The sequence below is a fragment of the Ranitomeya imitator genome, chromosome 2, assembly GCF_032444005.1.
Source record: "Ranitomeya imitator isolate aRanImi1 chromosome 2, aRanImi1.pri, whole genome shotgun sequence".
Taxonomy (NCBI): Eukaryota; Metazoa; Chordata; class Amphibia; order Anura; family Dendrobatidae; genus Ranitomeya; species Ranitomeya imitator.
The window spans coordinates 370,649,891-370,665,505 of record NC_091283.1 but is presented as its reverse complement, the minus strand read 5'-3'; positions in this window follow the sequence as shown (position 1 = coordinate 370,665,505).

The window sequence follows — 15,615 nt, the reverse complement described above, 5'->3', positions numbered from 1 at the left end:
CCTCCAGCCAGTGGCATGTTGCTAATAGTGGCACACCATGCAGCTGCTATGGGCTCCGTAAGTCAGGGGTTCCGCCCAATGCCAGCGGAGCTGCATCCGGTGACAGGAAGCAGAAGTTTGCTGCTCCATGGGTGTGGAGTGAATATTCATTTCTCTTTAATAGCGGGCAGTGTTAGTTGTAGGCTGCGGCTAACACTGCCCACTATCATGGCTCGAAAACCAGGGTCCCCGCTAGCCCAGGTGCCCCCAGCCCATGCGGCCGCTATGAGGCCCGTAAGTCTGTGGGGTCCGGCGCCAGCACTGTCCCCCAGTGCGCACCACATTCAAGTGTATCGGCATCATAGATGCTGATACAGTTAAAAGCAATAATGGAGGAGAGCGCGTCAGATGACGCTTTCTCTCCCATCATTTCCCTCTGCCTCTGACAGAGCAGCTGCGCGATGACGTCACTTCATCGCATACCCGCTGTATTTCAGGCAAACAGAAGTACAGCTGCTGATAATGGAGCAGAGCCAGAATCAGCTTGGGAACGAGGAGGAGAGTCGAGTATTTCGTTAGTTTACATACTGTATATATATATATATATATATATATATATATATATATATATATATATATATATATATATATATATATATATATACACTGCTCAAAAAAAATAAAGGGAACAATAAAATCCCACATCCTAGATAACACTGAATGAAATATTCCAGTTGCTAATTTTTATTCATTGCATAGTGGAATGTGTTCAGAACAATAAAACATAACAATTATCAATATAAATAAAAATGAATATCTCACGGAGGTCTGGATTTGGAATGATACACAAAATCAAAGTGGAAAATCAAATTACAGGCTTATCCAACTTCAGTGGTAATCCCTCATTACAAGGAAAAGATGCTCAGTATTGTGTGTGGCCTCTATGTGCCTGTATGACCTCCCTACTGTACAACGCCTGGGCATGCTCTTGATGAGGCGGCGGATGGTCTCCTGAGGGATCTCCTCCCAGACCTGGACTAAAGCATCCGCCAACTCCTGGAGAGTCTGTGGTGTAACGTGACGTTGGTGGATGGAGCAAGATACGATGTCCCAGATGTGCTCAATCGGATTCAGGTCTGGGGAAGGGGCGTTCCAGTCCATAGCTTCAATGCTTCATCTTGCAGGAACTGGTGACACACTCCAGCCACATGAGGTCTGGCATTGTCCTGCATTAGGAGGAACACAGGCCAACCGCACCAGCATATGGTCTCACAAGGGGTCTAAGGATCTCATCTCGGTACCTAATGGCAGTCAGGCTACCTCTGGCGAGCACATGGAGGGCTGTGTGGCTCTCCTGAGAAATACCACCCCTCACCATTACTGACCCACTGCCAAACCGGTCATGCTGAAGGATGTTGCAGGCAGCTCTCCACGGCATCTCCAGACTCTGTCACGTCTGTCACATGTGCTCAGTGTGAACCTGCTTTCATCTGTGAAGAGCACAGGGCCCCCTGTATATAGTAAGAAGGTCCCCCTGCCCACTGTATATAATATGAAGGTCCCCCCTGCCCCCTGTATATAGTATGGAGGTCCCCCTGCCCCTATATATAGTATGAATGTCCACACTGCCCCCTGTATATAGTATGAAGGTCCCCAATGTATGTAGTATGAAGGTCCCCACTGCCCACTGTATGTAGTATGAAGGTCCCCACTGCCCCCTGTATGTAGTATGAAGGTCCCCACTGCCCACTGTATGTAGTATGAAGGTCCCCACTGCCCCCTGTATGTAGTATGAAGGTCCCCACTGCCCCCTGTATATAGCAGCTAACAACGTGGCTCAAGGATAACAATGTCAATGTTTTAGAGCGGCCAAAATTCATGGGCAAAGCTGAAAAGGCTGGAGCTAGAAAGACAACCTACAAACCTGGATCAGTTACACCAGTTTTGTCAGGAGGAGTGGGCCCAAATTCTGACCAACTACTGTGAGAAGCTTGTGAAAGGAGATCCCAAACATTTCCCTACTAGTGATGAGCGAGTGTACTCGTTGCTCGGGTTTTCCCGAGCACGCTCAGTTGACCTCCAAGTATTTATGACTGCTTGGAGATTTAGTTTTCATCCCAGCAGCTGAATGATTTACAGCTACTAGCCTGCTTGATTATATGTGGGGATTCCCTAGCAATCAGGCAAACCCCACATGTACTCAGCCTGGGTAGTAACTGTAAATCATTCAGCTGCCGCGATGAAAACTAAATCTCCGAGCAGTCATAAATACTCAGAGGTCACCCAAGCGTGCTCGGGAAAACCTGAGCTTTGAGTACACTCACTCATCACTATTCCTTACGTGTGCATGTATCTGCAGCTACATACACAGGTAGGAAAGTGATGCTCTGCAGATACATGCACAGGTAGAGAAGTAATGTTCTGCAGATACGCACAGGTAGGGAAGTGATGCTCTGCAGATACATGCACAGTTAGGAAAGTGATGCTCTGCAGATACATGCACAGGTAGAGAAGAGATGCTCTGCAGATACGCACAGGTAGGGAAGTGATGCTCTGCAGATACACTCACACATAGGGAAGTGATGCTCTGAAGATACATGCACAGGTAGGGGAGTGATGCTCTGCAGATACATGCACAAGTAGAGAGGCAATGCCCTGCAGACTGTCACCCTGTATGTCCCTGTGTGCAGTGAGGAGTGCAGCAGCCCTCCACATAGAGGTGTGATGGAGGAGCTGTCCACACATACCCCACTTCCGTGACGACCCCTCACGCTATGGATGCACGACCTGCCGTGGTGAGAGGTCCTGCCCACTTTCCTCCCTCCCTATTAGGCTGGCTCTTTCCCAGGGACACAATGATATCCCAGGGGAGAGCTCTGGTTACAGTATAGAGCTCAGGTAGTGTAGTTACTGGCTGAGTGAGCATGCTCCTGAATGCGCGCCTCCCACCTTCTAAGCTTGCCCCACACTGCCCTGATGCACCAATCAGCATCAGGCAAATTGCAGCCTAGCAGCCAATCAAAGCAAAGAGCTACACAGCCAATGAGCAGCTGGAGTTCCCAGAGACTGCCACTCCCCTGACACAGCCACAACCTTGCTGGCTGACACGCAGTTTGCTGTGCACAGCATTCAGGCGGCTGGCCCTTCACAGCTGCTGGGGGAGCAGCCCAGGGGGCATTTGCCTCACTGCCACCCGGCCCAGCCCGCCCCTGCTTATATACAAGTCATTACCCTGGAAAGGATGTTCCTTAAGATATTTCCCAGTAAAATCCATTTTGATTTAGTTTTTGTATGTTTTTTGGTGCACCTGTAAAAATGTCGTGAAACTCTGACAACACTGGTTACAGCTGTGACCTAGGAGTCAGAAATGGACATTTGCCATGATGTTCCCATGTCATTTGAGCAGTGTTTACATCATCTTCAGACCTTAACCCCTTTACCCCCAAGGGTGGTTTGCACGTTAATGACCAGGCCAATTTTTACAATTCTGACCACTGTCCCTTTATGAGGTTATAACTCCGAAACGCTTCAATGGATCCTGGTGATTCTGACATTGTTTTCTCGTGACATATTGTACTTCATGATAGTGGTAAAATTTCTTTGATAGTACCTGCGTTTATTTGTGAAAAAAACGGAAATTTGGCGAAAATTTTGAAAATTTCGCAATTTTCAAACTTTGAATTTTTATGCAATTAAATCACAGAGATATGTCACACAAAATACTTAATAAGTAACATTTCCCACATGTCTCCTTTACATCAGCATAATTTTGGAACCAATTTTTTTTTTTGTTAGGGAGTTATAAGGGTTAAAAGTTGACCAGCAATTTCTCATTTTTACAACACCATTTTTTTTTAGGGACCACGTCTCATTTGAAGTCATTTTGAGGGGTCTATATGATAGAAAATGCCCAAGTGTGACACCATTCTAAAAACTGCACCCCTCAAGGTGCTCAAAACCACATTCAAGAAGTTTATTAACCCTTCAGGTGTTTAATAGGAATTTTTGGAATGTTTAAATAAAAATGAACATTTAACTTTTTTACACAAAAAATTTACTTCAGCTCCAATTTGTTTTATTTTACCAAGGGTAACAGGAGAAATTGGACCCAAAAAGTTGTTGTCCAATTTGTCCTGAGTAAGCTGATACCCCATATGTGGCAGTAAACCACTGTTTGGGCGCATGGGAGAGCTCGGAAGGGAAGGAGCGCTATTTGACTTTTCAATGCAAAATTGACAGGAATTGAGATGGGACGCCATGTTGCGTTTGGAGAGCCACTGATGTGCCTAAACATTGAAACCCCCCACAAGTGACACCATTTTGGAAAGTAGACCCCCTAAGGAACTTATCTGGATGTGTGGTGAGCACTTTGACCCACCAAGTGCTTCACAGAAGTTTATAATGCAGAACCGTAAAAATAAAAAATCATATTTTTTCACAAAAATTATATTTTTGCCCCCAATTTTTTATTTTTCCAAGGGTAAGAGAAGAAATTGGACCTCAAAAGTTGTTGTCCAATTTGTCCTGAGTACGCTGATACCCCATATGTGGCAGTAAACCACTGTTTGGGCGCATGGGAGAGCTCGGAAGGGAAGGAGCGCAGTTTGACTTTTCAATGCAAAATTGACAGAAATTGAGATGGGACGCCATGTTGCGTTTGGAGAGCCACTGATGTGCCAAAACATTGAAACCCCCCACAAGTGACACCATTTTGGAAAGTAGACCCCCTAAGGAACTTATCTAGAGGTGTGGTGAGCACTTTGACCCACCAAGTGCTTCACAGAAGTTTATAATGCAGAACCGTAAAAATAAAAAATCATATTTTTTCACAAAAATTATATTTTTGCCCCCAATTTTTTATTTTTCCAAGGGTAAGAGAAGAAATTGGACCTCAAAAGTTGTTGTCCAATTTGTCCCGAGTACGCTGATACCCCATATGTGGCAGTAAACCACTGTTTGGGCGCATAGGAGAGCTCGGAAGGGAAGGAGCGCCGTTTGACTTTTCAATGCAAAATTGACAGGAATTGAGATGGGACGCCATGTTGCGTTTGGAGAGCCACTGATGTGCCTAAACATTGAAACCCCCCACAAGTGACACCATTTTGGAAAGTAGACCCCCTAAGGAACTTATCTGGATGTGTGGTGAGCACTTTGACCCACCAAGGGCTTCACAGAAGTTTATAATGCAGAGCCATAAAAATAAAACAAAATTTTTTTCCCACAAAAATTATTTTTTAGCCCCCAGTTTTGTATTTTCCCTAGGGTAACAGGAGAAATTGGACCCCAAAAGTTGTTGTCCAATTTGTCCTGAGTACGCTGATACCCCATATGTGGGGGGGAACCACCGTTTGGGCGCATGGGAGGGTTCGGAAGGGAAGGAGCGCCATTTGGAATGCAGACTTAGATGGAATGGTCTGCAGGCGTCACATTGCGTTTGCAGAGCCCCTAATGTACCTAAACAGTAGAAACCCCCCACAAGTGACACCATTTTGGAAAGTAGACCCCCTAAGGAACTCATCTTGATGTGTTGTGAGAGCTTTGAACCCCTAAGTATTTCACTACAGTTTATAACGCAGAGCCATGCAAATAAAAAATATTTTTTTTTCCACAAAAATTATATTTTAGCCCCCAGTTTTGTATTTTTCCAAGGTTAGCAGGAGAAATTGGACCCTAAATGTTGTTGTCCAATTTGTCCTGAGTACGCTGATACCCGATATGTGGGGGGGAACCACCGTTTGGGCGCATGGGAGGGCTCGGAAGGGAAGGAGCATCATTTGGAATGCAGACTTAGATGGATTGGTCTGCAGGCGTCACATTGCGTTTGCAGAGCCCCTAATGTACCTAAACAGTAGAAACCCCCCACAAGTGACCCCATATTGGAAACTAGACCCCTCAATGAACTTATCTAGATGTGTTGTGAGAACTTTGAACCCCCAAGTGTTTCACTACAGTTTATAACGCAGAGCCGTGAAAATAAAAAATCTTTTTGTTTTCCCACAAAAATTATTTTTTAGCCCCCAGTTTTGTATTTTCCCAAGGGTAACAGGAGAAATTGGTCCACAAAAGTTGTTGTCCAATTTGTCCTGAGTACGCTGATACCCCATATGTTGGGGTAAACCCCTGTTTGGGCACACAGGAGAGCTCGGAAGGGAAGGAGCACTGTTTTACTTTTTCAACGCAGAATTGGCTGGAATTGAGATCGGACGCCATGTCGTGTTTGGAGAGCCCCTGATGTGCCGAAACAGTGGAAACCCCCCAATTATAACTGAAACCCTAATCTAAACACACCCCTAACCCTAATTCCAACGGTAACCCTAACCACACCTCTAACCCTGACACACCCCTAACCCTAATCCCAACCCTATTCCCAACTGTAAATGTAATCTAAACCCTAACCCTAACTTTAGCCCCAACCCTAACTGTAGCCCCAACCCTAACCCTAGCCCTAACCCTAGCCCTAACCCTAGCCCTAACCCTAGCCCTAACCCTAGCCCTAACCCTAGCCCTAACCCTAGCCCTAACCCTAGCCCTAGCCCTAACCCTAGCCCTAACCCTAGCCCTAATGGGAAAATGGAAATAAATACATTTTTTTTTATTTTTCCCAAACTAAGGGGGTGATGAAGGGGGGTTTGATTTACTTTTATAGCGAGTTTTTTAGCGGATTTTTATGATTGGCAGCCGTCACACACTGAAAGACCCTTTTTATTGCAAAAAATATTTTTTGCAATACCACATTTTGAGAGCTATAATTTTTCCATATTTTGGTCCACAGAGTCATGTGAGGTCTTGTTTTTTGCGGGACGAGTTGACGTTTTTATTGAAAACATTTTTGGGCACGTGACATTTTTTTATCGCTTTTTATTCCGATTTTTGTGAGGAAGAATGACCAAAAGCCAGCTATTCATGAATTTCTATTGGGGGAGGCGTTTATACCGTTCCGCGTTTGGTAAAATTGATAAATCAGTTTTATTCTTCGGGTCAGTACGATTACAGCGATACCTCATTTATATCATTTTTTTATGGTTTGGTGCTTTTATACGATAAAAACTATTTTACAGAAAAAATAATTATTTTTGCATCGCTTTATTCTCAGGACTATAACTTTTTTATTTTTTTGCTGATGATGCTGTATGGCGGCTCTTTTTTTGCGGGACAAGATGACGCTTTCAGCGGTACCATGGTTATTTATATCTGTCCTTTTGATCGCGTGTTATTCCACTTTTTGTTCGGCGGTATGATAATAAAGCGTTGTTTTTTGCCTCGTTTTTTTTTTTTTTTTTCTTACGGTGTTTACTGAAGGGGTTAACTAGTGGGACAGTTTTATAGGTCGGGTCGTTACGGACGCGGCGATACTAAATATGTGTACTTTTATTGGTTTTTTTTTTTATTTAGATGAAGAAATGTATTTATGGGAATAAAATTTTTTTTTTTTCTCATTATTTTGGAATATTTTTTTTTATTTTTTTTACACATTTGGAAAATTTTTTTTTTACTTTTTTACTTTGTCCCAGGGGGGGACATCACAGATCAGTGATCTGACAGTTTGCACAGCACTCTGTCAGATCACTGATCTGACATGCAGCGCTGCAGGCTTCACAGCGCCTGCTCTAAGCAGGCTCTGTGAAGCCACCTCCCTCCCTGCAGGACCCGGATCCGCGGCCATCTTGGATCCGGGGCTCGAGCAGGGAGGGAGGTGAGGAGACCCTCGCAGCAACGCGATCACATCGCGTTGCTGCGGGGGGCTCAGGGAAGCCCGCAGGGAGCCCCCTCCCTGCGCGGTGCTTCCCTGCACCGCCGGCACATCGCGATCATCTTTGATCGCGGTGTGCCAGGGGTTAATGTGCCGGGGGCGGTCCGTGACCGCTCCTGGCACATAGTGCCGGATGTCAGCTGCGATAAGCAGCTGACACCCGGCCGCGATCGGCCGCGCTCCCCCCGTGAGCGCGGCCGATCGGCTATGACGTACTATCCCGTCCAGGGTCAGATAAGCCCAGGGCACCTCGACGGGATAGTACGTCTAAGGTCACAGAGGGGTTAAAAGGACCCCCGGGGGGGGGGGGGGTCGCGGTAAAAATGCTCGGGTCTCCAATAGACTTACATTGGGCTCGTTGTTCTGCCCAAGTACCCGAGTATTACAAATTGTTCAACCCGAGCAAAGAGCATCCGAGCATTTTAGTGCTCACTCATCACTACTCATCACTAGTTCTGAGTCCTCAGACTGAAAAGGACACAAACTTTGGGAGAGTGCATATGCTTATATGTTCTTAGCACCAGGTCTGAACATCACCACAAAATCAAATCTAGAACGAAAGACCATCTAGCTTGCCTAGAGTTGATTCTCTTAGTCTCTTTTGTGGCCTGTGATAACAGGTACTTCATGTAGGGCCCCTTCGAGGAAGTGACGTCATTCCTTGAAGACCTACTTAGTTGCCAACAATGCTCTATTACCAATGTCATAATTCCTCTTGTGGAAATCCTGATCAACACTAGTTAGATGAAAAATGCACTAGCAGGATGCAGCCAGCCTCATTTTATAGGCTGACACAGCAGAGGTGCAAACTACTGATAATAGCAGCCACTCACAGACCTACCAATTTATGGAGGGGGTGACTGCCTAGTAGCAAAATATGCACACTAATAGGGCTTGCTACGGCTCCATTCACAAGTGATGCAAGATGTGTGATGCAAGGTGTCTGGTTTTCAGCGAATTGATGGCGCCCAAAACTTTATGATAGGCGTGTTGCCCAGCACCTGAAAAAATGCAACACATAAGGAATGTCGCCCCAGCATACCAGCCATCAAAAAGAGGCCCAGCAGCATCATGCTAAAAAAAGATGGAAAAAGTGCAAAAAAAAAAATGAAAGATAATAATGCATATAATAATTACATTAGATGAGGTATTGTTGATATTTTGGCCAAAATAAAGAAGCTCGCAACCCAACTCCAAGTGTCCTCATGCTTGCGAGTCCTACTCTAAATGCTTGAACATAAAATATAAAAAACTCACCACTCACCATGAAGAAAGCCTGACCAACATTAGTTAGATGACAAATGCACTAGCAGGATGCAGCCGGCCTCCATTATATAGGCTGGGGCAGCAGAGGTGAAAACTACTAGGAGCCGGGAAAGGTCAGAGAGGCCCAGCGCAACAGGGCAGACAAAGTACGCCTGCGCCGGAGCTGCGGCATGAAGACAAGAAGAGGACGTCATCGAAAGAAGATAGGAGCCCCGGACCGCGACGTCCATTGGACCCAGACCAGTATAATATAACCTGTTTTTCTTATCTTTCAGGTGACATCGGAGGCTTATCTACAGCATTACAGAATGATGTAGATAAGCCCCTGATGCCGGTGGCCTTAGCTTATAGACCAATTTTGGGGTGACTGTTTCCCTTTAAGACAACATAAAAATTCACAATATTAAAAAACACTATATGTGCACATTTAAAATCAAGATGAACACGTGTGGCACCCCAGGAGTTCAGGTACCACAGTGCTATTGCCTTCCTCTCGGGGAGGGTGATGCCATGCCTGGAAATGAGGATGATCTCTTTGACAGGTAATCTTACATGCAACACTTTCTGACTCCAGGCCAGAAGGGGGAGCTCTGAATCCGGTTTTCAGGGGAGCTTCCCTAGATAATATACATTCTGGTCTAGAGGAGGAGTTAGTTAGTCTGCTGCAGATAAAGAACAGTGAAGGAGCACAGGATATGTCAGGAGCTAGAGGAGAGCTGCGAGTGGGTTCCCTCTAAGCAAGAGCGCAGAAACTGGGCACTGGGAGCCCAAGGCTGTGTGGAACTACAAGTCTCACGGCAGAACCGGAGGGCAGGAAATTGGAAGTGACTTCTCCATATTATACCTGAGGTACAGCAACATCTAGATCCTGGAATCACCGTGCATAGAGACCCCAAGCTTGAGTTGCCTACCATGCAGGTACTGTCCCAGGACAGGAGAGAAAGAGGAAGATAGTAGAAGGGTCCCAGTCTGACCTGACCAAGGTGGTTCAATTCGTTTACAGGCTGCCTGGGCTCCACCGTCACCTGTTGCAGGTACTCTGGACTGAGACTGTCTACCAACAGTAAACCAGGTAAAGAGATTGCAGCCCTGTGTCCTCCATTTATTTCCAGCTTCACACCATCTTTGCCCAAACACACCAGAGCCCTGGGGACCCAGCTTCACTTGTGGGAAGCGATACCATCTTTGCTGCAGTACTATCACGCCCAGAGGACCCCTTTAAGCAGTGCCAGTCACTCTTGACCGAGCACCACAGGTGGTGTCACGAACATTTCCTATTTTTACAATCTTTATTCAAATCCCTTTAAAGACCGTCCCTTTTACTTGGGCACCCAAGGCCACGAACCGGGTCGCCACCGCCGCGACACATCCCCTTTAACTACAAGACCCGGTATCGAGTACCTCACGGACCTGGCGGGCGTTCCACATGCATTATTAAATCATAGAAAAACAGACATATCGACTTTATCATTGAAACCCGCTGAACCTTGTGCCTGCGTTCACATGATCCATTCAGCTTCCCTCCTGAGTAATATTCTGCGGTGATCCCCTCTGTGAACTGGTGACTTAACCCTTTCAACCCCCCGCAAACATTAAAACAGCAGAGTTCCCATCATGTTGTTCCCTGACACGTATACTGTCCTCATACACGTTAGCAGGGTGTGTAATGAGACATGTAGCTAAACCCCCAGTCTTCTTTAAAGGGAAGGTGCCATCAAAAAAATTTTTTTTCAGAAATTGTAAAAATGTAAAGAATTAATGATTACATTTTCGTAAAAAATATTATCATTTGTTTATAATTTAGTAAAATATGAAAAATAATTTGAAAAGTTTTGGAATTTCCACTTTTAAACACTAGGGGGAGCAGCTGCTGAAATTTCAGAAAAACCTAGTGTACAAATAGCTCACATTACAGCACTGCAGTAATTATTGGCGGAGTCTGCTGACGTGTGTGATGTCTCCTCTCCTCTCCTTATGGGTGTTTGCTAAGGGATTAGAGAGGATGATATTCAGGAACCCAGTGAGCAGCCATTTTGTTGGTGACTGCAGAGTATGGCTGCCGTCACACTATCAGTATTTGGTCAGTATTTTACATCAGTATTTGTAAGTCAAAACCAGGAGTGGAAAAGTATAATAGAAACACGTCACCACTTCTGCATTTATCACCCACTCCTGGTTTTGGCTACAAATACTGAGGTAAAATACTGACCAAATACTGCTAGTGTGAAGGCAGCCTTATACTGACAAGTAGACAGTCACCAAGGATGGCAAGCAGCAAGGATTCTGGGAGATATGTGGTGGAGGGAGCAGGGTGACAGCAGCACAGAGTATTTCAGGAGAGCAGTGTGCTGGTCTATAGGGGCCCCCTGTTTGGTGCGCGGAGCAGCCAGGGATTGTACATAGGGCGCTGTCTTTTATACACATGGATGGACCGTCTGCTCCACAGGAATCCAGGAAACATTTCTGCGGATTGATGGCCTGGTCTGATCCAGACTTTGCATGCAGACCCCATTCCCCTCCTGGCAATGTGTGAAAGCGAGGCGACAGGCGCAGTCTGGGGTGACGCTGTAGCCATATAGTAATGATAAAAATGAGACCCCTCTCTTCAGCTTCCTCACCAGCCTTCCCCTGACTACACCTAACTGGAGGTCACGCTGTCCCCTCTATTACCCCAGACCCGCGTGCAGGTGCTCAGCCAGAACCACCATAGAATGGGTCCGCTTTCTGAAGATAATACTGCCATAGTGTTCTCACATAATACCGCCATATAGATCACACACAATACTATCAAATAGATCACACAATACTGTCATACAGTTCTCACATAATACCACCATATAGATCACACATAATACCGCCAGTGTTCTCACATACCGCCATATAGATCACACATAATACAGCCAGTGTTCTCACATACCGCCATATAGATCACACATAATACCGCCAGTGTTCTCACATACCACCATATGCTTCTCACATAATACCGCCATATAGATCACCCACAATGCCGCCACATAGATCTCACATGTATTGTAAATAAAGACTCGGCCAGAATAAAGTCCTTTATTAATCTTTTTTATACCATACCGAACGCATAATCCTCGACTCCCTCATCTCCCACAACAAAAATAATAAACCACAATGGGGAAAGACACGCAGGGGGGAGAGGAGTGCATAGGAGAGGATTAGATACTGACTGCTGCGCCGTGTATCTAATCCTGTCCTGTGTGATACTGTGCTGCGCCGTGTATCTAATCCTATCTTGTGTGATACTGTACACAGGACAGGATTAGCTACACAGGACTAGATTAGCTACACAGGACAGAGGTAGCAGTGGTAGATGGTATATAGAGGCAGGCAGCAGTGGTAGATGGTATATAGAGGCAGGCAGCAGTGGTAGATGGTATATAGAGGCAGGCAGCAGTGGTAGGTGGTATACAGAGGCAGGTGGCGGTGCTATACAGAGGCAGGTAGCGGTGCTATACAGAGGCAGGTAGCGGTGCTATACAGAGGCAGGTAGCGGTGCTATACAGAGGCAGGCAGCAGTGGTAGATGGTATATAGAGGCAGGCAGCAGTGTTAGGTGGCATACAGAGGCAGGTAGCGGTGGTATACAGAGGCAGGTAGCAGTGGTATACAGAGGCAGGTAGCGGTGGTAGGTGGTATATAGGGGCTGGTAGCAGTGGTAGGTGGTATATAGGGGCTGGTAGCAGTGGTATATAGGGGCAGGTAGCAGTGGTATATAGGAGCAGGTAGCAGTGGTATATAGGAGCAGGTAGCAGTGGTATATAGGGGCAGGTAGCAGTGGTATATAGGGGCAGGTAGCAGTGGTATATAGGAGCAGGTAGCAGTGGTATATAGGAGCAGGTAGCAGTGGTATATAGGGGCAGGTAGCAGTGGTATATGGGAGCAGGTAGCAGTGGTATATATGGGCAGGTAGTGGTATATAAGGGCTGGTAGCAGTGGTATATAGGGGCAGGTAGCAGTGCTATATAGGAGCAGGTAGCAGTGGTATATAGGAGCAGGTAGCAGTGGTATATAGGGGCAGGTAGCAGTGGTATATAGGGGCAGGTAGCAGTGGTATATAGGGGCAGGTAGCAGTGGTATATAGGGGCAGGTAGCAGTGGTATATAGGGGCAGGTAGCAGTGGTATATAGGAGCAGGTAGCAGTGGTATATAGGGGCAGGTAGCAGTGGTATATAGGGGCAGGTAGCAGTGGTATATAGGGACAGGTAGCAGTGCTATATAGGAGCAGGTAGCAGTGGTATATAGGAGCAGGTAGCAGTGGTATATAGGGGCAGGTATCAGTGGTATATAGGAGCAGGTAGCAGTGCTATATAGGAGCAGGTAGCAGTGGTATATAGGGGCAGGTAGCAGTGGTATATAGGGGCAGGTAGCAGTGGTATATAGGGGCAGGTAGCAGTGGTATATAGGGACAGGTAGCAGTGCTATATAGGAGCAGGTAGCAGTGGTATATAGGAGCAGGTAGCAGTGGTATATAGGGGCAGGTAGCAGTGGTATATAGGAGCAGGTAGCAGTGCTATATAGGAGCAGGTAGCAGTGGTATATAGGAGCAGGTAGCAGTGGTATATAGGGGCAGGTAGCAGTGGTATATAGGGGCAGGTAGCAGTGGTATATAGGAGCAGGTAGCAGTGGTATACAGGGACAGGTAGCAGTGGTATATAGGGACAGGTAGCAGTGCTATATAGGAGCAGGTAGCAGTGGTATATAGGAGCAGGTAGCAGTGGTATATAGGGGCAGGTAGCAGTGGTATATAGGAGCAGGTAGCAGTGGTATATAGGGGCAGGTAGCAGTGGTATATAGGGGCAGGTAGCAGTGGTATATAAGGGCTGGTAGCAGTAGTATATAGGGGCAGGTAGCAGTGGTATATAGGAGCAGGTAGCAGTGGTATATAGGGGCAGGTAGCAGTGGTATATAGGGGCAGGTAGCAGTGGTATATAGGAGCAGGTAGCAGTGGTATATAGGGGCAGGTAGCAGTGGTATATAGGGGCAGGTAGCAGTGGTATATAGGGGCAGGTAGCAGTGGTATATAGGAGCAGGTAGCAGTGGTATATAGGGGCAGGTAGCAGTGGTATATAGGGGCAGGTAGCAGTGGTATATAGGGACAGGTAGCAGTGCTATATAGGGGCAGGTAGCAGTGGTATATAGGGGCAGGTAGCAGTGGTATATAGGGCAGGTAGCAGTGGTATATAGGAGCAGGTAGCAGTGGTATATAGGGGCAGGTAGCAGTGGTATATAGTGGCTGGTAGCAGTGGTACATAGGGGCAGGTAGCAGTGGTATATAGGAGCAGGTAGCAGTGGTATATAGGAGCAGGTAGCAGTGGTATATAGGGACAGGTAGCAGTGGTATATAAGGGCTGGTAGCAGTGGTATATAGGGACAGGTAGCAGTGGTATATAGGGACAGGTAGCAGTGGTAGATGCATAAGAAAATAAAAACTCTGTACTTACCTTCAGTCCTCTCCCAGGAAGTGCTGAGTCATGTTCAGGGCAGAGCAGTGTGATGATCTCCCTGCTCTGCATTGAACAGGTCGGCAGTGAGCAGTGATTGCAGCCTGTGCTGTAATAATAAGTACAGACTGCAATCACAGCTCCTGGCTGCAGATACTCACCCCGACCCTCGCTCCCAGCAGCAGCTTCTCCCTGGCAGCTCCTGCTATGATCGCACACACTGAGCTGTGTGTGCGATGACAGAGGAAAAAACAAAATGGCCGCGATCTCCTCTCACAGCTGTGACGTAGCAGCCCAGGGGGCGTGCCCAAGTCACAGCTGAGAGGCAGGAGGAGCGGTCGGAGCCCGACTGTTGGCTCCTATGCCCATGGCTGCCGTAAGTGAGGTGTGCAAGTGTCGTGCCCAGACACTTACACCCACACTAATGAAAATGGCGGCCTCCAGTGGCAAAAGTAAAAATGAATAAATAAAAAAGTATTAAAGTAGTACATTTACTTTTGTATTAAAAATAATTGATTATATAATCAATAATTATTAATACAAAAACTAAAATCACGGCACCCTCCCTTTAAGAAAAAGAGGCTGTAAAGTTGTAACCTTCTTTTATTGCTTGTAGATGTGACAGGAAAGGGTGAAACTATAAAATGCAATAACAGGAGCATTTCAGAATATATAACTGCACAGAGCATAAAATACAGATAGTCTGCAATACACAGGTAACATAAGGTAATACAAACTGATGATTACCTACTTAGTACAGCAAATATATTGATAAACACAGGACTATAACACAGATAGTGCTTACCAACTATGCTTAGAGCAGACTGTTTAACACTAGAAGTCCCAGAAATTTCGAGCTCCAAAGGTTAAATGACCCCTCTCTGGGAGTTCTAGTGTTAAGGAGCATGAAGAAAACGAATGGTGTGGTTTCTCCTCAGACGCATGGAGGAACAATGGCTGCTGTTCCCTTCACAGTGTCATAATAAGACCACAATGCAACAGGAACAATCCCACAATGCCCTAGGAACTTCCCATAATACATTGCAAATTAAACTAGAATCTATTCATTTAACCGTCAGCAGGTGGTGCTGTTACCTTACAATATGAAATATAGGAACAATTAATACACACAAAAATACAATGTCTGTAA